The 23,320-nt window shown below is 38.5% G+C and overlaps 1 long non-coding RNA gene across 2 annotated transcripts in view; it reads right to left on the reverse strand.

The window, feature by feature from the left end:
• Positions 1–8,994: 8,994 nt before the first annotated feature.
• The window catches only part of LOC124245269 (uncharacterized), a 37,003-nt gene continuing 22,677 nt past the window's right edge, over positions 8,995–23,320 (reverse strand). For both annotated transcript variants that reach the window (XR_006890253.1, XR_006890254.1), the window contains exons 4-5: positions 11,314–11,540; positions 8,995–10,704 (exon numbers count right to left, since the gene is read on the reverse strand). This is a non-coding gene — a long non-coding RNA (uncharacterized LOC124245269). The remainder of the gene's footprint in view (positions 10,705–11,313; positions 11,541–23,320) is intronic.

The following is a 23,320-nucleotide window of genomic DNA, read 5'->3' on the forward strand; positions in this document are numbered from 1 at the left end:
CTTTTACAAGAGATATACGTAAAACAAAGGAATTCAGATAGGTTAAAAATTTTAAAATAAGGAAATATATATAATAGGCAATTGCCAATAATGAGAAAGGAGGGGTTATAATCTTGACATTTAAGACAGCAGAATTGAGACCAAAATGGATTTTAAAAAACAAAAAAAGCACCATTGTTAATGGTAAGGGCTAAAATTCACAAGGAAGATGTGAGATATTAATATTTATGTAGCCAATCACGCAAAGTATTCCTAGAGCGAAAACTACAGGAGGTGCCAGGGGAAACAGGAAGAGACACACTCATAATAGGTGATTCTAACACACTTCCTTCAACCAAAAATGGTCAAGTGGAGAGAGATGAATAATTGGAGAGACGACCTAAACAACCTAATCCCAAGGGTACATCTTATAGGTAGATCTGCTGAACTGTGAAGACTGTTAGACAATGCACGCTTTTCAGATGAGCATGGGACACTCATGAATGTTGACTCTGTTGAGGCTGCTAAACAAATCTTGGGTCCAAATGGAAATATCAATTAAAATTGCAGAATTTGATGAGGATAATGATAATGAAAACACAGCGTATCAGAATCTAGCTAAAGCAGCCATCATATGATATTTTAAAGCATTAAATATCTATATCAATAAAAATTAAAATAAATGAATTAAACATTCAATTAAAAAAGCATGATAGGGGCCAGCCTGGTGGCATAGTGGTTGAGTTGGTGTGCTCCACTTCGGCACCCCAGGGGTCACCAGTTTGGATCCCGGGTGCAGACCTACTGATGGCTCATCGGCCATGCTGTGGTTGTGTCCCATATACAAAGCAGAGGAAGACTGGCACTATGTTAGCTCGGGGACAATCTTCCTCAAGCAAAACGAGGAAGATTGGCAACAGATGTTCGCTCAGAGCCAATCTTCCTCACCAAAAAAAAAAAAAGCATGCTAAAGAACCACAACATAAACAAAGACAATGAGGTGGAAAAAAGAGTTAAAGGTAAAAGAAGAAATGACTTGGTTAAGAAACAACATCTCTGTTAAGGATCAGAGCAGTTGGGATGGGAATGCAGCAAACACTGGCATTGTGGGTGATGCGCCAAATACTGTGCTGGGATCTTGAGGGAGGTTTCCTCTTGACCTCCTCACAACACTCCCTTGAGGGTGAGGATCACGTTTGCGTGTATACATACATACACATTATATATATATATATATATATATATATATATACATACATACACACATCATATATCCACATATATTACAGATATACACATTATGTATACCTATATACATACACAGGCGTGTGTGTGTGTGTGTGTGTGTGTATGAGTGTATGCATACATATACACACACACATAAGTTTTGGAAAGGTTGTGAGGGTTGGAACTCTCACACAGTAAACGCAGTTTTTTAATCATCTGTAGCTTTTTTAGCAAATTGGAGGATAAGGGCACCTACTGCCTTTCTGTGTGTGTGTGTGTGTGTAGTGAAAACATCCAAAACAATACTGTATTTTGTTTGGGGAAGCTCTCATATGGAGCAAAAGGATAAGGCAATGCATGGGAATGATAATCACCCCATTCTGGACAGGGAAGAAGGAAGAGTAAAGTTTTTTCTCAACCTGAATCAATTTCATAGCTCTCTATGCTTTTTAGCTGAAATATTTCATATGTGACAGAGCATTAGAGGCTACAGTTTTTATCATAAATGTAATTTATACTCATTTCTGCAAATGGTTAACATTGAGCTAAGTGCAGAGGTTAAAAATATCAATTCCCAGCAATCCCATCATGACCAAAATTCACATTGTGCTATTTCATTCCATTGTGGCTTTTTGTTGAAGGGTGCGTGCACAGGTACTACATATGTCCTACATATACAATTCATGTAACTGTTATCATACCATATGTACAGATTAGTATCCTGTATTTTTTGTTATTTTTGGTTTTGCTTTTATCTTAAGTACTAACAAGTGGATAAAGTATTCTGATTAAATGACAAGGATGAGATATGATCTAATTTTGCTTGTTAATGACCCCTTTACCAGCTGACCCAACCCCAGTTCTTGAACAATGCCTCTGATTGGAATGCCATCCCTATAGCATATTAAATAATGTTATATGTCTAGGTCTGCTCATGAGCTTTCCATAGACTTCCTTCAATCTGTATGTCAACCATTCTATTCAAAATTATAAAATTATAGGCTCATAGAACATTGTGATATGTGGCAATGCAATCCTCACTCCTATAATTCACCCTTTGGATGGGTGGTAGGAATAATAATAATAATAATAATAATAATAAACAATGATAAAGACATAAAAGATTACAGAACACTTAGATAAATTTATAAAATTGTAGGCTTATAGAACATTGTAATATCTGGCAATGTAATCCTCATTCTTAAAATTCACCCTATGGATGGGTGGCAGGAATAATAATATTATTTTATTTCTTGATTTTTTTATTTTATTGAGGTCATATTGGTTGATAACATTATGTAACTTCAGGTATATATTACTATATATCAGTTTCTGTGTAGACTGCATCATGCTCACCACCAATAGTCCAGTTTTTATCCATCACCATACATATGTGTCCCTTTACCCCTTTTGCTCACCCCCACCCCCTTTCCTTCTGGTAACCACTAATCTGTTCTTTTTGTCAATGTGTTTGTTTATTTTCCACATATGAGTGAAATCATACGGTGTTCGTCTTTCTCTGTCTGGCTTATTTCACTTAACATAACACCCTCAAGGTCTATCCATGTTGTTACAAATGGAAGGATATTTATCATTATTAATAAACAATAATAAAAGATACCAAAGATTATAGGGCATATAGCAGATAAATTGCTCGCTCTAGATCACATAACCAGAAGTAATAATTCCCAGTGTCACATTGTGGTCTTCTCACCCCAAAGTCCATGCCCTTAACCACTGTTTCTATATTGAGTGTTCTTCTGTGTTAAGCTGGAGGCCAGCAAAGGGAGGGACACACCAAGGCCCTGTGGTGACTTAAAGGGTCTGGCAAGTGGGTTACAGGTTTGGTGACTTCCATCTTCTATCTAGCCAACCCATTATTATTCTTTGCTCTTCTGTACTGTTTTTGCTTCCTAGGACTCAATGTGAAATTGTTTCACCCAAACGGATCTCATCAACCAAAATGGATGATGAGATAGGACCAAAGTTCACTTCTTGCTGCTACATTTCCAGATGCATTCTGTTCCAAACCTTCTATTTTATGGGATGTACATATTTTTTCTTGGAATTAGGAATCTCTCTTCTAAGAATCTATCCAAGAGATACCGTGCAAAGAGACAAAATGTCATAAGCACAAAACCATTCCTGGCAGAACAAATCATAAGAGCAGAAGACTAGAAACATGACAGATGTCGACCAATAAGGGACTGGTTGAATAATCTAAGCTACATCTACATCCTAGAGTACTATGCAGCCATGAAAAGGAATGAGGACTCCCTCTCTGTACTGCTGAGGAGTGATCCCCAGGATAGATTAGGTAAAAAAAGGAAGTACGGAAAAATGTATAGAGCTGCTGCTGTTCAACATGGTAGGCACCAGCCACATGTGCTATTTAAATTTATTAAAGTGAGATGAAAATAAAAATTTAGTTCCTTTGTCCCACTCATTACGTTTCAGGTGTTCCATGGCCACAGGTAGCTCGTGTCTCCAATGTTGGACAATGAAGACACAGCAATTTCTATCTTTGCAGAAATTTCTGTTTGATGGTGTTGGTGTGAATATGCCATTTTTTTACGTACGAAAGGGGGAGAAAACCAACATACATCTTATATTTGCTTATATTTTTAAAAACTGGAAAGATAAAACGAAAAATTGACAAAAAGGATAACCTGTAATGGGATGGAGGAGCAGCCCAGGATGGAAGCAGATCATGCATATATATTCTCTTTAAAAAAGAATATATATTTATAGGCTCCATGCACAGGAAAGTGCAAGAAACAATGACCAACCCAGTAGCAATGAACAACTCTAGTCCCCAGAATGAATCCTCAAGAACATTTTCCACTAAAAGGAACCTGGAGGCCTTGGAGAAATGGCAGATTCCAGGTCTGGGTAGAGATTGTACCAGGTGAGTCTGGACCAAACTCTCCTAACAGCAAGCTCGTCAAAGACTCAGAAGCCAACATGAAAAGGCCCCCACTGGCCAAAGATAGAACAATTTGAATTCCAAATGAAATAATGAGTGCAATGGATTAAAACACATCAAATATAGAAAAATCTAGAGCTCATGATGACATTCTAAAAGAAAAAAATCCCAACAAACCCAACTTTTTTCACTTTTGAAGGACCCTAAGGAAACAACTCATTGTTTTGAAAAGTGGAAATATTGCAAAAGAATCAAACGTTCATCCTCTCCTTCCTGTGTGAACCATACCTCAGTGGAACCTAATAGTTGATGAGGGGAATTTCCTTTTGTAGAAGAATTCCACCCAATAAATGCAGAAGAAATGACACTATTAGAACATCACCCATGTTAAAAAACAAAATTGAACTGAGAAAATTTTGAAGATCTTATTGGCTTTATTCGATGACTCATGAATCAGGCAACATCCAATCCAGCAGATAGAAAGGAGTTCTGAGGAGCTGAACAAGACGAAAGACTTTTATAAGCAGAAGGGAGCAGGAACAAGAAAGTCACAGTAGGCGAAAAAGCAGCTTGGTTATTGCAAGGTCACTTTCCTTTATGGAATGGCAGGTGGGTAAGAGGCAGTGTATATAACTAGTCCTGATAGGAGATTCTTAATAGATTGGTTTAAATTCCATTTCTGGGAGAGCCACAACTGAAATTAGGGTAAGTCTCAGTTTGGTGATGTGGGGTTTAGCATAAGCAGCTTGATTTGGGGCCAGTTGTCTTGTTTTTAACACCTTTTTGTAGCCTTTAATGAAATGCAGATCTAGGAAATGATCTTGGATGCTGCAAAAAACTTAAAGGTAAAAGCAGATGGGAAACTTTATAATGGCTGGATCAGGCTGACAACACCTGAGCCCAGCGATCAATCTCAACATCCCGAGAGGACACACAATGAGACACAATGGGCCTCCTGGTGTAATGCTCTAAGAATACACAACAACACATCTGAGGTCCTTTTGCCAAGAAATCTGAATGGGATCAAGCTTCTAAATCTAATCACCAATTTAATAGAAATAGCAGAGAGAAGCAGAAGACCATAAACAACACAAGCGGGATATAATCAGCAAAATCCAGAATGCAAACTCCATAGGACAAGAGATGCAGTTTCTTCAGCAAATAAATTGGAAAGTATGATAGTTAATTTCATGTGTCAACTGGATTGGGTCACAGTGTTTAGACATTTGGTCAAACAGGATTCTGTGTGTCTGTGGGCGTGTTTCTGAATGAGAGTAACATTTGAACTGGTAAAATGAGTACAGCAGATGGTGTACTCCCTAATGTGGGGAGGCATCATCTAATCACTTGCAGATCTGAATAGAACAAAAAGGTGTCTTTTACTGCCTTCAGACTCAAACTAAAAAATCAGCTCTTTTTGGGTCTCACGCTTGCCAGCTTTTGGAATGGAACTCACACCATCGCCTCTCCTGGTCCTCAGGCCTTGGACTTGGACTGGAACTACACCAATGGCTCTCTTGGGTTTCCAGCATATCTTGGGACTTCTCAGCCTCTATAATTATATGAGCCATTTCCTTATAATTAATCAATCAATCTCTCTCTACATACTATTTACAAGACACACAACTAATCACATACTATTGATTCTATTTCCGTGGAGAACCCTAATACAGATTTTGGTACTTAAACTGGTTCTAAAGGAACAGAAATTTAAGGATGAGTTTTCTGAATTGGTTCTGGGGTTCCTGGAATTGGCTCCCTAATTTGATTAAATGTAAAGATGCTAATGAATCTGTTTCCAGTGGTAAAGAGAGCACTGATACTCATGGTGTGACCTGGGAATACAGGTAAACAAAAGTACAGGCAAACAAAAATCACCACTGGATACTCCTAATCAACCGCTTATAAGAAGAAAGGAGGTGGGTGACTGTGTATATGATACTTTTGAACATTTTTGGAAAACTAACAAATATAGTGAGATTGGCAGATTGGTTCTAATGTCACTGGGCAAAACGGAGAAAGAAAAGGATGAGTTCAGTAATTGGAACTCCCAGCTGAAGCACCACATAAATCACCAGTAAGCTTCTATTTGTGCCCCGAAGGAGATTCTTATTTCCTGTAGCCACAGGGCTGGGACTTCCAAAAAGCAAACACAAATCTCATCCTGTGAAAGGACAAGCCATTGACTGGAAGAAAACAGTTGCAAATGATACATGTCATAAAGGACTTGGGTACAAAATAAAGAAAATCTCTCAAAAGTTAAGAAGAAAATAGACACTCCAGTAGATACAAATCGACAAATGATTTGAAGAGACACTTCATCAAAGATATAGAAATGGCAAAGAAGCACATGAAAATATTCATCATCACTAGTCACTAGGAAAATGTAAATGAAAAGTACATGAGATACCACTATAACCCATTAAGAATGGCCAAAATGAAAAAGTCTGACCATGCCAAATTTTGGCAAGATTGTGAGGGATGGAACTCACATACAGTACTGGTGGCAACGAAAAATGGTGTGAGCACTTTGGAAAACAGTCAGTTTCTTAAAATGTTAATCTTACATCTACCACATGATCCAGCTGTTGTGCTCTCAAGTATGTATTCTAGAGGAAGAAGGCATATGTTCGTGCCAAGACATACACCAATATTCATAGCAGCTTTATTTCCAAGAGACTCAACTGGGAAACAACCCAAACGTCCTTCAAGAGTTAAATGGAAAGAACAAATGTTGGTATATCCATATAATGGAAAACTACTCAGCAATAAAAACGAAAAAACTATTGACACATGCAAAAAATTAGGTACATGAAAAGATAAACAGGTGTCCAGTTTCTTGTCTGGCATGTAAGGAGCTTGGAAGTCGGCATTCCATCCTAACAAGTAAAGAGTCGAACAAACTGAAAAATCTGAAACTGGAAAACAACTCTTCTTAGATCCATCAGAGAAGTGAGGTCACAGGGCAAACCAATGCCCCCCAGTTGGAGAGACAGACAGGCAAATATAGATAATCATAACTTGCCAGAGCAGAAACCCATGAGCAGAAAACTCCACACGAACCAGCAGTGAGGTAGGAAAACCCAAAATCTAAGTGACAAATTCTAATGAGGCTCAGTGTGGACAAGTCTGAGAGTTAAAAACTCCAGTCATAAGCCTAGTCATCAGCCCCTCCCACTTTTGTGAGTTTTACCTCCTGGATTTCTACTAGGTCCTCATAGTGAATGCTGGAGAAAAATCCCCTTGTGTTCCAACCAGGGGCGGGCAAAGGAACTATTCTGAAATATGCCAGAGCATTCTGTTCTTAACAAGCCGGAAGGTCTGCCGCCACAAGAAACCATTTAACCAGAGCCTAAGAAGCTGGGGTTTTATCAGATTCTACGTGACTTGGGGGAAGGGAAATGCCCAACTCCAGCTGGTTCTAGCCTTCCACGTGGCAGAGGGGAATACCCAAGTCCAGCTGGCTCTACACATCCTGTCCCATCGAAGTGGAGGATAAAAAGCTGAGAAGCAGCATGTGTGAAGTACACAGTCCAGAGGCACAGGCTCACTACCAGCCTGAGACCTAATCTGGACCATAAAATGCTCTCCCTACCCCCATGGCCTATCACCACATGACCAAAGGCCTATTTACACAGTTCCTTTTACCCAGGACATTATGGCCAGCTATTAAAAAGAATTTCAAGACATACTAAAAGGCAAGAAACACAGTGGGAAGACATATAGCAAGCATCAGAATCAAACTCATATATGGCAGGGATGTTGGAATTATCAGACTGGGAATTTAAACTAATTACAATAATTACGCTAAGGACACTAATGGATAAAGTAGACAGCATGCAAAAACAGATGGGTAATGTAAGTAGAGAAATGGAAATTCTAAGAAAGAACCAAAAAGAAATGCCAGAGATCAAAAACACTGTAGAGAAATGAAGAATGCTTTTGATGGGTATATCAGTAGACAGGACATGTCTGAAGAAAGAGTCTCTGAGTTTGATGATGTCTCAGTAGAAACTTCCAAAACTGAAAAGTAAAGAGAAAAAAGACTGAAAAAAAAAAACAGAACAGAATATCTAAGAACTATCGAACAACACAAAAGGGGTAATATACATGTAATGGGAATAACAGAAAGAGAAGGAAGAAAGGAACAGAAGAAAGATTTGAAAGAACCACTAAAAATTTCTCCAACTTAACCTCAGACAACAAACCACAGATCCAGAAGCTCAGGGAACACCAAGCTGGATATATTCCAAAAAAATTATACCTTGGCACATCACTATCAAACTACAGAAAACAAAAGATAAAGAAAAAATCCTGAAAAAGCCAGAGGAATAAAACATCTTAGCTATAGAGGAACAAAGATAAGGATTACATCTCACTTCTCCTCAGAAACTATGCAAGCAAGGGGAGAGTGGAGTGAAATATTTAAAGTGTTGAGAGAAAAACCCCAGCAACCTAGAAATCCGTACCCTGTGCAATTATACTTCAAAGATGGAGAAATACTGACTTTTTTAGAAAAACTGAAATTGAGAAAATTTGTTGCCAGTAGACTTGCCTTGAAAGAAATCTGAGTAGAAGTTCTTTAGAGAGAAGAAAAATAATATAGGTCAGAAACTCAGATCTACATAAAAAAGGAGGAGCATTGAAGAAGGAATAAGTGGAAGTAAAATAAAACTTTCTTTTCCTTATTCTTAGTTAATCTAACAGAAAACAGTTTGTTCAAAACTATAATAGCCACAATGTATTCGATTATATGTTTTTATATAAATATATATGCTTATGCATAAGTGAACTGAATGACAGCAATGATACAAGAGACAGGAGGAAGGAATTAGGATTTTTTTTTTTATTAGAAGGTACCTGCTCTACCTGTGAAGCAGTATAGCATTATTTGAAAGTGTACTTGGATTAGTTATAAATGTATATATGAAGGGAGGCAGGGTCCGTCAATGAGCAGCTGCTCAACTCTGATCTCTGCCTTGGAGATCAACCCATTGGAGCTGCAACCCATTAGCGGGTTGTAACATCAATTTAGTTGGTGTTACCACCAGCAGTTTTTAAAAGGAAACTAAATGAGAGTTTAAATATGAGTGGAATTAAATATATACTAGGCTGTAGGTATTTTTATTGGTTTCAGCTATAAACATATGTATGTTTGTACTAAGTCAAGATGTAAAATATATTTTTGTGGATTCTGGTCCAAAAAAGAACTGAATAAAATGTAGTCTACAATAGCTAGTAAAAATCTCTGATACAAACACTAACATTACATAGGCATAACACAATGTATTTATTAAATTCTTCAGTATGTAGGATAAAAATTTCCATATTTATTAGCCCATATACATGCAAGAAATTGTATCTAAAGATATGTTACATGAAATACCTATAAAATAAGTTTCTGAAGTTAAAAATATTCATTCGATTATTACTTTCCTACTAACTTTCCTATTCTTGTAGTTAAATATTTATGTAGGAAACAAAACAACCCATTTCTATGCTTTGGTTTTTATCATCGTCAAAGAACAAAATTTTGCATTACAACTGGAAGAAATACTAATCTCTATTGTGACTTCTTGGGAGAGTTTAATAACTCCAACTTGTTATATTCATTTATTAAATATTTACTGTATCTCAAATCTGAAGATATTTCTGTAGGTTGTTCTACTTCAGCGTATAGGAAATAAATGATTTGGTGATTTACAAAAGAATTGGTAATGTATGTGATTCTCCAACAGGGGTCTTCTTCTAGTGGATATTAGGTATTCAATATTCAAGAAAGTGTTTCCCAAGTGTTCATAAATAACATATTCATGTCAAATAAAAGATAATTTACAAACTATAAATAAACAAATAAAAGGCTGAATGTAACTAGCCAGATGAACATAAACTGCAACCTGTGTGATTGCATTTACATAAAATTATAGGAAATTAAAATAATTTAAAAATAATTAAAATAACCTATTGACAGAAGATCAGGCTCTTAAAAAAATTTCATTATAGTGTGGATAAAACCAAAGTCACCAGGAAAGAATCAATGTTGTGATCTCAAATTGGGAGGAAGACCTTGTAATAACTGCATATGTTCACATCCATTTGAGAAAAACATAGAAATCATTAATTATTATTCATAATCAGAAAATATACATCTATATTTATTGCAAATGCAGGTGAAAGATCATGTTTCTTTCTCAAGCCAGACAATTCACTGCTTTCAGACAAAAGAGGGCATCTCTAGGATGGCTCTCAGGGCTGCTACAGAGCATGCAGCTGCTGAAGGAATGGAGTCCACCTGCTAAACCTCTTCTCTCATGATGAGATCAAAGTAGCTTCTCTCCTTTGAGGCTCCTTTGTGAACCTCACAGGACGGATTCCACAACATGCTTTTGTTCAGATGTATGCACTCACTCGGGCCAGGCTTCATATCCCAGCAGGGATGTGAAGTGTTGGGGTCTCCTGAGGACGGCTGCCCTGGAATCTGGAGCAGATGGTTCAGCAGCCAGCAGGACACAGATCCTCAGAAGCTGTCTCCTTCAGACGCCTGATATGGGCTCAGCCAACGGCACGAGGAGCTGCACAGGGAGAGACAGATCCAGCAATCACTCTGCTTTCCTGGAGTAAGTGTGCCCTGCACCATGCTAGGCACTGGGTTAGTGACAATGACACTGATACAAGTGGGTAGTGATCATAACAACCGGAACACACAAAGGGCTTCTCACCAGGGTCTCTTTTCTCTTTTCCACCTCTATCCCCTAACAACAACGTTGAAAAGGAGTAACAAGTGGTCGGAACTCATGCAGACATTTACGGTCCCGCAATAACCACAGGGCCATGGGCTTGCTCATGTGTTGTCACTGAACGCTCACAGCGAGCTTGGGGGTTGAGCATTCTCATCCCATTTGACAGAAGCGGGAGCTGGGGCTCAGAGAGAGCCGTTCCCTGTGTCACCTCCCGCGCCCTTGCCTTTAGAAGGAAAGTATCTCCAGGACACCCCTGGGGCAGGAAGCCACACGCACTAGGACCGGTGGGACCCCGGTGTCTTTACCCACGAGCCCGCCTGGGCACCAAGTCCCAAAGCGGGAGAGAGGCAACTTGGATGTGGGCCCCTTTGTCTCCCCCACACCCCGGGGCAGCTCAGCCCCCACCGCAGAAACCCACACCCTCAGCTGATAACCAAATACCTGAAGGTGAAACCTGCACTTCCCATCAAGCACCACTTTCTCTATAGAAAAGTCGTGACGGGCGCCACGATGACGTCAGATTTCTACAGCAACCGCGAAGCACAGGCAGTTCCTCCGCGCCGGAAATGCTTCCTTTCTTGCAGCCATCCTTTGCCGAGTCCCGAAAAGGTGCATCCTCTCAGCCAATCAATACCATGGGGTCAGTCATCTGCATGAAGAGCTCTGCCCTGGGAGATAAAAATCCATGAATTCCCAGCACGTGTTTGACACATTTTGCATCCGTTCATACAGTTAAGAGGCATTAAAACCAAACTGTACACCATCTCGTTGGTAAAGTTTTAGGCTTCTCCAGAATGGAAACAAGGGAGTAACGTGTGGTGTGGTAAATTCCGATGTTAAATCTAAGAAGAGAGGGCTCCTTCCCATTAAGATATCACCCCGCTCAAGGCGCCTATAATTTATTATTTTAGAACATAATTTAATGCCCTGGACCTCTCTCCACAACTCTAGTTACTGTCCTCTTTACATATTTTCTCCCCCTTGCACCAAAGTTCTAGGAAGAATTCTCAATACTCAACTCTCATCCCCCTGCACCTCACCTCCAACTCAGTCTGCATCCCTCATCTACTGGGGCTGTGTTCCCCCTCACTGCCACTGAGATTAACCTTGACAAGGTCAACAACCACTTCTTTGTCACATTTATAGATCAAGAATGTTGAAATAATTATTCAAATGGAGAGAAGCATTACCCCAAGTGGAAAGGATTGACAGAATTCAGTTGCTTGGGTATGGACAAGGATTATATTGCAGTGCGATCAGTTATGTAAAACCTAGAGTTGTCAATACCTTCCATAGAGTCAGAGTCTGATAACGTGAAAGCTGTGCTTTAGACCCTGGGCTTTCACATGAGTCACACATTTTCTCTGACATATCTCATCCTGTTGCTTCATTGAAAAGGATTTTGCAAATATATTTAGCGCATGTTAGCAAAAATTTTTATAGTCTTTTCAATAACCTTTGTCTTATCTTTTTTATTTCTTTATAAATGGACTACCAAGTATTAAATAAAACAATCTGAAATTATAATGTTCTAAACTCTGCCATGTTGAAATATATTGTCAAATATGCCATATTTAGACAATATAATAGCAGTAATAGGGAACTCTTTTGCAGTTTCCTGACTGTTAAGTCAAAATTCTTTTACTGCACCATAGAAATAATGATACAGGACATTCTTTTGTGATGTATTCATTAAGTAAAAAAGAAACCAACCTAAATAATACATATACATGAATCCATAATGATATAAATAAATGTTTGAATTAATAAAAAAGTGGGTGACAAGAGACAAACTGTCTTTATAAAATATTTCCAAATAATATATGTAGATACCCCGTCCCTACAAGGTGAACCTTAATTCTACCTCCCACCCGAGGACAGGGAAGACTTAGTGTCTCCCTTCTAAGAATAGAGTCTGGGAATGGAAAATAGTGTACACTAGAGAACCTTGACAAACCCCACCTTAACTCAGTGATGCGGGTCAACATCTCCATTAACCCAGTGATGTCATGGGTGTCTCATATCCTCCCAGATATGATGTGACAAGAAAGGCACTTCAACTCTGTGGCATTCTTTCTCAAAAACCATAACCACAGTCTAATCATGAGACAAATTACAGACTAATTCTGCACCCCTCAAGACTGTCAGGGTCATGAAAATGTTCTGGCAGTTCCTCAAACAGTTAAACAGAGAGTTACCACATGACCCAGCGATTCCACTTCTAGGTACACAGCCAGGAGAAACGACAACACATCTTCATAAAAACTTGTGCACAAATGTACCTGGAATCATTATTCATAACATCCAAAAGTGGAAACAACTCAAATGTTCATCAGTTAAGGAATGGACAAATAAAATGTGGTATGTTATTGGGCAATAAAAAGGAATGAAGTACTGCTACATGCTACAACATGAGTGAACCTTGTAAACATCATGCCAACTGAAAAGACAACTATGCAAAAGAGCACTTCTGTATGATTCCGTTTATGTGAAATGACCAGAAAAAGGCCGTCAGTATAGCTGTACCCAAGGAATTCTCCCCTTTCTACCCAGACTTCCAGAAAGCTCTGTCTGGTGAGTTGGAGCCACTTCTCCCTCCCACTTTCCTGCCCTGCCACGTTCAAGCTGCAGTTCGGGCTTCTGTCACGAGGTGGCACCAACGCACCGCCATTTTCAAATTTCTCTACAAAGAAATTTATTCAAAGAGCAACAAAATACACTACCCTCCCTTACAATCCAGCCTACGAACCTAGGTACAGACTGATTCTACAATGTCTGAAAAACCGATAGGTGTAAAAAGACCGTAAAAACACGTACTCCGGGGCCTGCGTACGATGAAACACCAGGTGGCAGAAGCGCCCCTCGGCAGTGGGCGGTGGACGGGCTGGCGATAGCAGAGCAGGGCAGGCGGAGGTGACAGAGAGGATGGGGGCGTCAGAGGCGGGGCCGGGCAGTTGTATCCGGTGTCTTGGACAGGGGATGACAAAAAGAGTCATCCCCTGAAGAAGAACAAAGTGTGACCCTCTGTCAGTCCACACTGTACATCAGGCAACAGTGATGAGGGAAGAGATTAATGAAAGTGATGTAGATTTGGGGTCAACAGTAAATGGAACTGCTTTAACATACACGTGAATTTCCCAAACAGAACTGGTATCATAGTAAACAAACCGTTTCATGATATTTTTTACTCTTTGTAACATGTATTCATTTCATTACAAAAGAACAACAAAAATGGATAGATGTGATGTCACCTGGTGGCCAGATAAAGGATCGCAGCACTGAGTGTCTCAGCAAGCTGGAGTGAGGGATGGAGGTTGGGAGCTTGACCTAATAGGCTCAGCCAATGTTTTCTAGATTTTCATTCAACTGGAGCAATCCCTCTGAATCCGTCAGTTTCCCAAGATATAAAAAGCACATTTCCTGGGATATCTAAACCCGAGCTTGGAAGTCCAGCTCCGGTCTGAATGAGGGTAAAGCTGCAACTGTGAGCGTCTACTTTAGGTGGTAGAGCTAGAGGACATGGATGGACACACACACACACACACACACACACACACACACACAGCAATTCGATCTTTTTATCTACTTCATTTCCCCATGAAATTGAATACAACGAATACTCTTACAAAGTAATGAAGATATGTGCACATTTGTCAATCTGTTCACAAATACTTTTTGTTTTCAAAGTTTTACGAAGGTACCATTTGTCCGGAATATAACGTTTCAAACAATAGGTGAAACAGTATTTATAAACTGTAGTTGTCCTGCATCTCTCACTAGCGCTACCCCTGTTGTCAGAGAATGGTGCCTCCTAACCCAGTATCTGAGGTGTTAGTTTGCAAATATTTTCCCTAAAGTGTTGACAAAATTCTTTGTTTTTTAATTTAGAATTTGCTTTTTTAAAAACTTTATTTTTTTTTTAAAGATTGGCACCTGAGCTAACAACTGTTGCCAATCTTTTTTCTTTTTCTTTTTTCTTCTTCTCCCCAAGGCCCCCCGGTACATAATCGTATATTCGGCTTCTGAGTGCCTCTAGTTGTGGCATGCGGGACGCCATCTCAGCGTGGCCTGATGGGCGGTGCCATGTCCGGGCCCAGGATCCAAACCGATGAAACCCTGGGCCGCTGAAGCAGAGCACGTGAACTTAACCACTCAGCCACGGGTCTGGCCCCTAGAACTTGCTTTTCAAGTTCAATAATATTGACTTGACATTTTCTTGCATCATAATTAAAAAAAAGTTGAACAACACCTGGGAGCATGAAATGGCCTCTACAGGCAGAGTAGAGCATCCAGAGCCCCAGAGGCATCAAGACAAAATGGAAAAACTTCAGTAATTCCAGAGTGGGCTGCTGATGGGAGACCACAGAAAGCGTTTTTTGATTTACATAAACTTTACAAAATTCCTTTAGAGTTTATGTAAATCATATTCATACCCTACTATGAATATTGGTCATAGTGAAGGGTAACTTGAATAGCTTCTAGGATTCAAGGAGATGGAATATAAAGTACAATTTCTCATAGCTGTTCCAAATATGTTACTTTCCTTCCCTCTAGATCGCCTGTCCCAAGGGCAACATCTGAGCTTCTGCCAAGCCCCACTCCCCACTTCAGGGATCAGCCAACGGATGTGGCCCGACACCCAGTCACTTGGCACAAAGGGTGAGATTTCATCTCCTCTGTCATCTTAACCTCTCAGAGGGATTGTTGAATGACTACTCCCAGGGCCACATTATCAGGGGAGTGTCATGGACCGTTTCTTCAGCCCTGGAAGCCCATTTCTGAAAGGGAGGCTGCTCTGTGTCGTCTGAGGAGGGCGAGGGATGGAGCCTCATTCCTGTCCTGACACGTATCTGGAGAGGGGACTTCAGCTCGGTCAGCCTGAGCTTGGTCATCTGTGAAGTGGGACTCAGGACACCTTCGTCACAGAGCTGTCCTGAGGGATAAATGAGAAAACCTGCCCAGAGTACATGGCATGTGGTGGGACTTCTGTGGCCCTTTAAATGTTGGGAAACAGCAACAGGGGCTGGCTGAGCCTCGGGGCTGAGGCAGGCAGTGTGAGTCGTCATTTCTCTCAGTGAGAAGACAGATATCTTTATGAAAGAAGCAAGTATCTCTTTGATATGCTGTGAGTTCAAAGTTTTGGAGAAACAAGATTCTCTACTTTCTTGGATGTTTCAGAAGCTCCTAAGAGCTGCCCCACATCGTGCCTCTGCACAGACCCTAATCCAGTTCCTCACCTGCTGAGCTCAGGGAGACGTGATACCAGGGCAGCAAGGTGTGGCATTTGCCTTACTGCTGCTCTGGACTGACCTGTGTCTTAATACATTGATAGGAAAATTCTGGACCCGCCCCAGTCACCGGTGCAGGGGTCCTCAGATTATGCAAGATCCAGGCACATCACACCAGGATTTCAGCCATCTGCTGCCTCCCTGACAGGCAAAAATCCAAAAATTACTGGCATTTCTTTGCCACAATTCTCCATTCTTTCATTCACTGATAGCAAAATATGTATCGAGCTCAAAATCCATACTGTTCCATTGGAGACGTCTCATTAACTCTAAAGTGGAAATAAGAGAGAAATATGGGAAAATTCAAGGGGTAAATCTGAGATGCGATGGCTCCTGCACATTAGCTTTTATACTTTCTAGAAATTGAAGATTTAAAAAAAATCCATCTTTGGACCTCGCACTCCATTCAGTAACAGGCTCGCTTTCTCTTTCTCCCCACTCTCTTTCAAAATCAAAGTTCCAGAAAGCATTTTCTGCATTCCATGTTAACATTCTTCACTTCCCACTGACTCTTTATCTCACTTCACTATCAATTCTGTTCCCATGATGGCAATGAACAGGCTCTCACCAAGGTCACAAGTCACCTTTTGTCACTAGGGCCAGATATTTGTATAAATATATTAATATATGAATATTGCTCTTATTTTTGGTGAGGAAGATTGGTCCTGAGCTAACATCTGTGCCAATCTTCATCTATTTCTTCGCCACCACAACATGGCTTGACAAGCGGTGTATAGGTCCACGCCTAGGATCTGAACCTGTGAACCCCAGGCCACCAAAGCAGAGCATATGAACTTAAACACTAAGCCACTGGGCCGCCCTGAATATTGCTTGTAATGATCACCTATAATATGCATGCTGTGCAGAGTGCGTCTGTCACTTAATAACAAATCTTTGACAGTTTCCTAGACTCTGGAGCATGAGGTGCTGGGTACAAACCCAAGCTGTCCTGTTCCCTTAACTGTGAAGTCCTGGGCCAAGTCCTTATTCTCTCTGTCCCTCAGCTTTTTGTCTATCAAATGGGGATTAGCAACAGTGTCTACCTCATAGGGGTGTTGTGAGCATTAAATGAATCAATACAAAAATAAATCATTAGCACATACGAAAAACTTAGCCATATTTATTTTTATCATATATCTTTATTAGCACTACTATCTGCTTAGGCATGAAAAAATAGGATACAGACTGATGTTTATTCACAACCAATGACATTTGGAGTATTTGGTTAGTGAGTGTGAAACTGGGGGCCAACTTGCTTTAACTATATTCAGTTTCTGTTTATAAAAGTAGTTAGGTATTGCATTATTTAAACCCACCCTATAGATAACATCTTCTCAGCACCTGTGTTACCATAGTAACAGATGCTTGAGTTGTTTTTCAGGAAATAAGAGTCAATTTCTGTCCAGTTCAGGCTGGTCAAGACCACCAACCTACCAACTGGGCATGTGCAAGCATCTGATAGGCAACCTCCTGACATCAGGGAGATAAAAATTCCACCCTCAGATCATGCCAACATCACCATTTTGTGAACATGCGTCCTATGAAGAGCCATGAAGCTTGACTACGCTCATACAGATTATCAAATAATTCACTCCTCCTTACCTCTAATCTTTTATTCTCTCACTTCAGACCACTCTGCCCCTTTTTCTATAAATATCCCTAAATCCCCATTTTTCAAGGATGTGGATTTGAAATTTGTCCTCCTGTCTCCTTGCTTGGCTGCCTTGTGAATAAACCTTTTTTCTGCTGCAAACTCTTCATCTTGGTGATTGGCATATATCATGTGGCAAGCAAAATGAACCTGGTTCAGTAAGAAGTGTATTAGTTCCTAGGGCTGCTCTAACTAATTACCAGAAACTTCATGGCTTAGAACCACAGAAATTTATTATCTCATACTTTTGGCGAACAGAAATCTAAAATCAATTTGTCAGCAGAGCCAAGATCCCTCTGAAGCCTTGAGAGGAGAATCTTTCTTTACCTCTTCCATCCTAGAAGCTCCTGGCTTTCCTTGCTTTGCAGCAGCATAACTCCAGTCTCTGACTCTGTCTTCACATGGTCTTCTTCTCTGTGTGTGCGTGAAACCTCCCTCTCCTATTATGACCTCAAGAAAAACCCATCTTTGAATGATGGGGCTGGCCCTGTGGCCTAGTAGTTAAGTTCAGTGTACTCTGCTTTGATGGCCCAGGTTTGGTTCCTGGGCACAGACCTACAACACTCATTGGTGGCCATGCTGTGGTGGTGACCCACATACAAAATAAAGGAAGATTGGCACAAGCGTTAGCTCAGAGCAAATCTTCCTCAGCAAAAAAAAAAAAAAAAAAAAAAAAAAAAATCTTTGAATGCGTTGTTCATTTTTTTCGTTGTTCAGTTGTATGAGTTCTCTATATATTTTTCTATGTTAGGGCTGAGGCCAGTACAGGGGAAGTGACTACCCATGGTCCTATAGGCAAGGATTGATCTGGTATCTGGGACTCAAGACTCCTGATTTTAGTCTGTAGTACAGCAGATCCATCTTTATACTCTGTTATTCTGTACTGTTTCCTTTCAATGTATAGATAGAAGGTAAAAGAAGATGGCAAGAAAGGACATCAAATAAAAGCAATAGAGGATAATTTGCTTTCTCTTCCACACCATCCTCAGGTAACTTGTACTACAAAGAAGAAACACCAAAGCTTATCTATCACACAAATATGTATATACATTCCATTCCCTGCTGCTTCAAATCTAATTGGTCTCTATGAGGTGTTCATGTTAAAGTCATGTCTTTTGTGGAAGGGAGAACACAGGGGAGGCCATTCATATATTTGCTGAAGTAGTACATATTAGACACTTTCTATAGGTTTACTTGGTTCTCATTTTCTCCTCACAACAGCTCTGTGAAGTAAGTATCAATAGGCCTATTTTACAGATGACCTAGGTCAAGTTCACAAAGGGTGTCTCACTAATACAGGGTCACACACATCTAAGTAGAGGCAAAATATACACAAACACACATATATATATGAAATATGCAAAACATGTTCACTTACATGTACTATTTTGCAAAATTGTGATCACATTTTTAAGCACTTGCCTTTTTCATTCATTTAAGAGGGAAGAATTGAAACCAAAATAGATTAAAGGAGACAAAAAGCACACTTGATAATACTAAAGGCTAAAATTCACTAGGAAGATGTTAGTATCAATACTTACATATCCAGTCACACAACAAAAATATTCATATAGCTAAAACTAAAGGAGGTACAAGGAGAAATATGAAAAAACACACTAATAATAAATGATTCTAACACACCTCCCTCAATCCAAGAACATTCATGTGGAGAAAAATTTAGTAAGTATAAAGAAGATCTAAACAACAACCTCAAGTGTAGATGTTATAGATAGACATATTCAACTCTGAAGCTTGATATTAGACAATACACATACTTTTCAAATGAACATGAAACATTTGTGAACACTGATTCTATCTTAGGCTGTTAAACAAATCGTGCTCAAATGGAAATTCAGATTAAAATTGTAGAATTTAATGAGATTAATGATAATTAAAACACAATGTATCAGAATTTACAGCTAGAACAGTTGTCAGAGAATATTTTTAAGCTTTTAAATACCTATATCAATAAAAATGAAAAAAAATGAATTAAACATTCAATTCAAAACACCAGATTAAGAACCACAATGTAAACTAAAAGAATGCAGATGGCAAGAATAAGTAAAGCTAAAAGTGGAAATGAAGAGGTTAGAAACCAAAACTGCAGTACAATTTACACATAAAGATAAAGGTAGGTTTGTGAGGGGGCGGATAACAAAAATATGAAGAAATCACTGGGTAAATGAATCAAGAATGTGAGAGAAAAGACAAATACACAAAATTTAAAGTGACAAGGGTGACATAGTCTCTAAAAGAAAATAAATTTTCAAGTCTCTTTAGTAAAAATGTGCAGAAACACATTCAAATACATTTGAAAACAGACAAAATGGATAAATTTCTAGAAAATTATATCTTACTCAAATTGGCTCCAACAGAGACAAACAAGCTAAATAGGCCAATTACACAGAAGAAACAGTGAATTAGGTTAAATAATTCTCCCATGAAAAATCACCAGGCTCAGAACTTTCCAGGGGAGAATTCTAGCAAACCTCTAAAGGTAACATAATCCCAATTTACTTAAACTAAGAGCATAGAAAATATGTAAAATAATGAAGCAAGCATAAAATTGATTTAAAAAATAGCAAAAATTGTACCAAATATGAAGTTACACATTAATATCATATAAGAGTATGGAGTGTTCTTAAATAAAGTATTAGCAAACACAATTAACAGGACATAAAAAATAAATCATGACGTTATAGAGCTTATTCCAAGAACACAAATGTGTTTCAATATCAGGAAATCTATTACTATAATGTAGTGTAATAACAGAGCCAAGGAAACAATTATGTGATAACCTGCACATCAGAAAGGTATTTAACAGCCTCAATGCCCATTTGCATTTAGAAAAACTCAATAAAATAGGAATTGGTGAATACTTTCTTAATATGACAATATGCATACATACCTCAGACAAAAAGCTAGCATCCTACTGAATAGAGAAACACTAGAGGCATTCCTGCTAAAGACAAGGCCACCACAAACGCCCACTTCTCTCCTCTGATATTTGTCATTGTGTGGAAGGCGTCTTTTGCTATTCAGTTGACAAGATCAGGCAATTAGAAACAAAGAAAGTGGTAAAATCTTTTTATATTTGTTGATGATATGATTACAGATTGGAAATTCTCCCAAAATTACTATAAACAAAAGGAGAAGGTAAAACTATGAACATCAGAAACCAAAGGCCTCCACGTGTACAAACAAAAAAACTTAGAAGATATAAAAGAAGAGAAGGAAATGATTGGACACCAACTTAAGAAGTAATGTCTAAAACTATATAAAACAAAAAACTAAACTTGAACAAATAGAAAGATGTATGATAGTCTTTGGTAAGAAGACTTAATATTATAAGGATGCCAATTTTCCTGAGTTAGTTTATTAATTTAATGTGATCTGAATAAAAATACCACTGGCTTTTTTACAAAGTTAAACTAGTTGATTATCAAATTTATTTGGCAGAAAAAACAGCAAGAATAGTCAGATAAACCCTGAAAAAGAAGAATGATGGCTGACAAAAGGGAGTGGCAGCTGATCATACTAGATATTAAAACATATAACAAAGTTGTACCAATATGAGTGTGGTACTGTCCCATGAACTGACAAAAAGACCAATGCAACAAACTAGAAAATACTGACATAGGTTAAATTATATTTGGAAATTTAGATTATGATTAAGACAGCATTTCAAATCATTAGAGATATAATGAATAATTTAATAAGTGGTATTGTGATAGTTAGATAACAATATGTTTAAAAAGGTAAAAATAGTTTCATTTCTATGTCTTAAATCAGAATAAATTCCATGGTTCAGACTTAAATGTAAAAAAAAGGAAACCATTCAAGTATTAGAAAAATCTGGAAGCTCTAAGAGACAAGAGACAGATTCTCCCCTTGAGCTTCCCAAGGGAGCATGGCCATGCTAATATCCATAATGTGGAAGTGAAGAAAAATTTCCTAACTGTGATCAAAATCCAGGAACATAAGGAAAAGCGTTAATAAACTGATTACATAAAAATAATAATTTTTTATGGCAAAAAACATGGTAGCCAATTAAAAAGACACTGGGGAAAATATCCACAACTAACATCTCTAAAAGAAATATTGATTTCCCATACATATACAAGTTTATAAATAGAGAGGCACAAAAAAGACAACAACCCTATGAAAGACATGTAAAAACTATAAACGGTTAGGGAAAAAATATAACTTGTCTTTAAACACACAAAAAGACACTAACTTGCTTTTAATAAGAAAGATGCAATTTAAACTATGGTAAGATACCATTTTTAAATTGTTAGACTGGCAAAGTTCCAAAAGTCTGTCAATACACTCAGTTGGTAAGGATGTGAAAGAACATGTACTTTCATAGACTGCTCATGGCATGCAAAATAGTATGATCCCTGTATGAAGCTTAATAATGCTTCTCAAAGATATCAGGTCCTGATCCCTGGAACCTGTAGATCTTACCTTATGTGGAAAAAGAGTCTTTGTAGATAAGATTAAGTTAAAGACTGTGAAATAAGGACTTTATCTTAGATTATCTGGGTGAGCCCTACATGCAGTCACAAGTGTCCTAAAGAGGGACACAGAGGGCGAGTTGACAGAAACAGAAGAGGAGAAGACAATATGACTATGCAGTCAGCAATTGGAGTGATGCAGCCACAAACCAAGGAATGCTGGCAGCCACCAGAAACTGGAAGAAGGCAAGGTACAGATTCTCCCCCAGAGCCTCTAGAGGGAGCGAGGCCCTGCTCACACCTTTATTTTGGCCCAGTGAAACTAATTTCGGACTTCTGGCTTCCAGAACTGTGAGAAAATTAATTTCTCTTGTTTTAAACAACTAAGTTTGTGGTAATTTGTTACAGTAGCCATAGGAAACTAATATAACCAATATGGAGGGGAATTGGATAATATCTAGGAAAATTATATATGCCTTTACCATTTGATTCAGTAATCCAATTTCTATAAATAAATAAATATATGTGTGTGTGTGTATGGACAGATATATGTGTATGTGTGTATATATATATCTTAAAGATCTATTGCTATAACATAAAATGATGATAGATGTAGACATAGATACACATAGACATATAGATATATAAATATATATTCATTTGTGGTGCTATTTTTATTGCAAAAGAATAAAAGAAACCTAAATATAGATCAGTAGGAGGTGGATGACTAAACCACAACATAACCACACAAGAGTGTACAAACAGAAGGCTCAAAAGAAGAATGATGACTATCTCTACATAGGGATTATAGAAGGATCTCCAAGATATACTGTTAAGTAGAGAGGTCAAGGTACACAAAAGTGTACAGCACGGTACTTTTTATCTAAGAAAAGGGGAGATGCAAATATACAAATTTTTCCTTGTATTAAAAATGAAAGGAAAGGACTCATGGTTTTGTTCTAGGATATGCTAGATGTTTCTCTATTACTCATGCTAGGTACAGTAAAAAAAAAAAACCTGGACAGTATATATAAAACAAACACAAGAATACT

Source organism: Equus quagga, chromosome 10 (genome assembly GCF_021613505.1).
Source record: "Equus quagga isolate Etosha38 chromosome 10, UCLA_HA_Equagga_1.0, whole genome shotgun sequence".
NCBI lineage: Eukaryota > Metazoa > Chordata > Mammalia > Perissodactyla > Equidae > Equus > Equus quagga.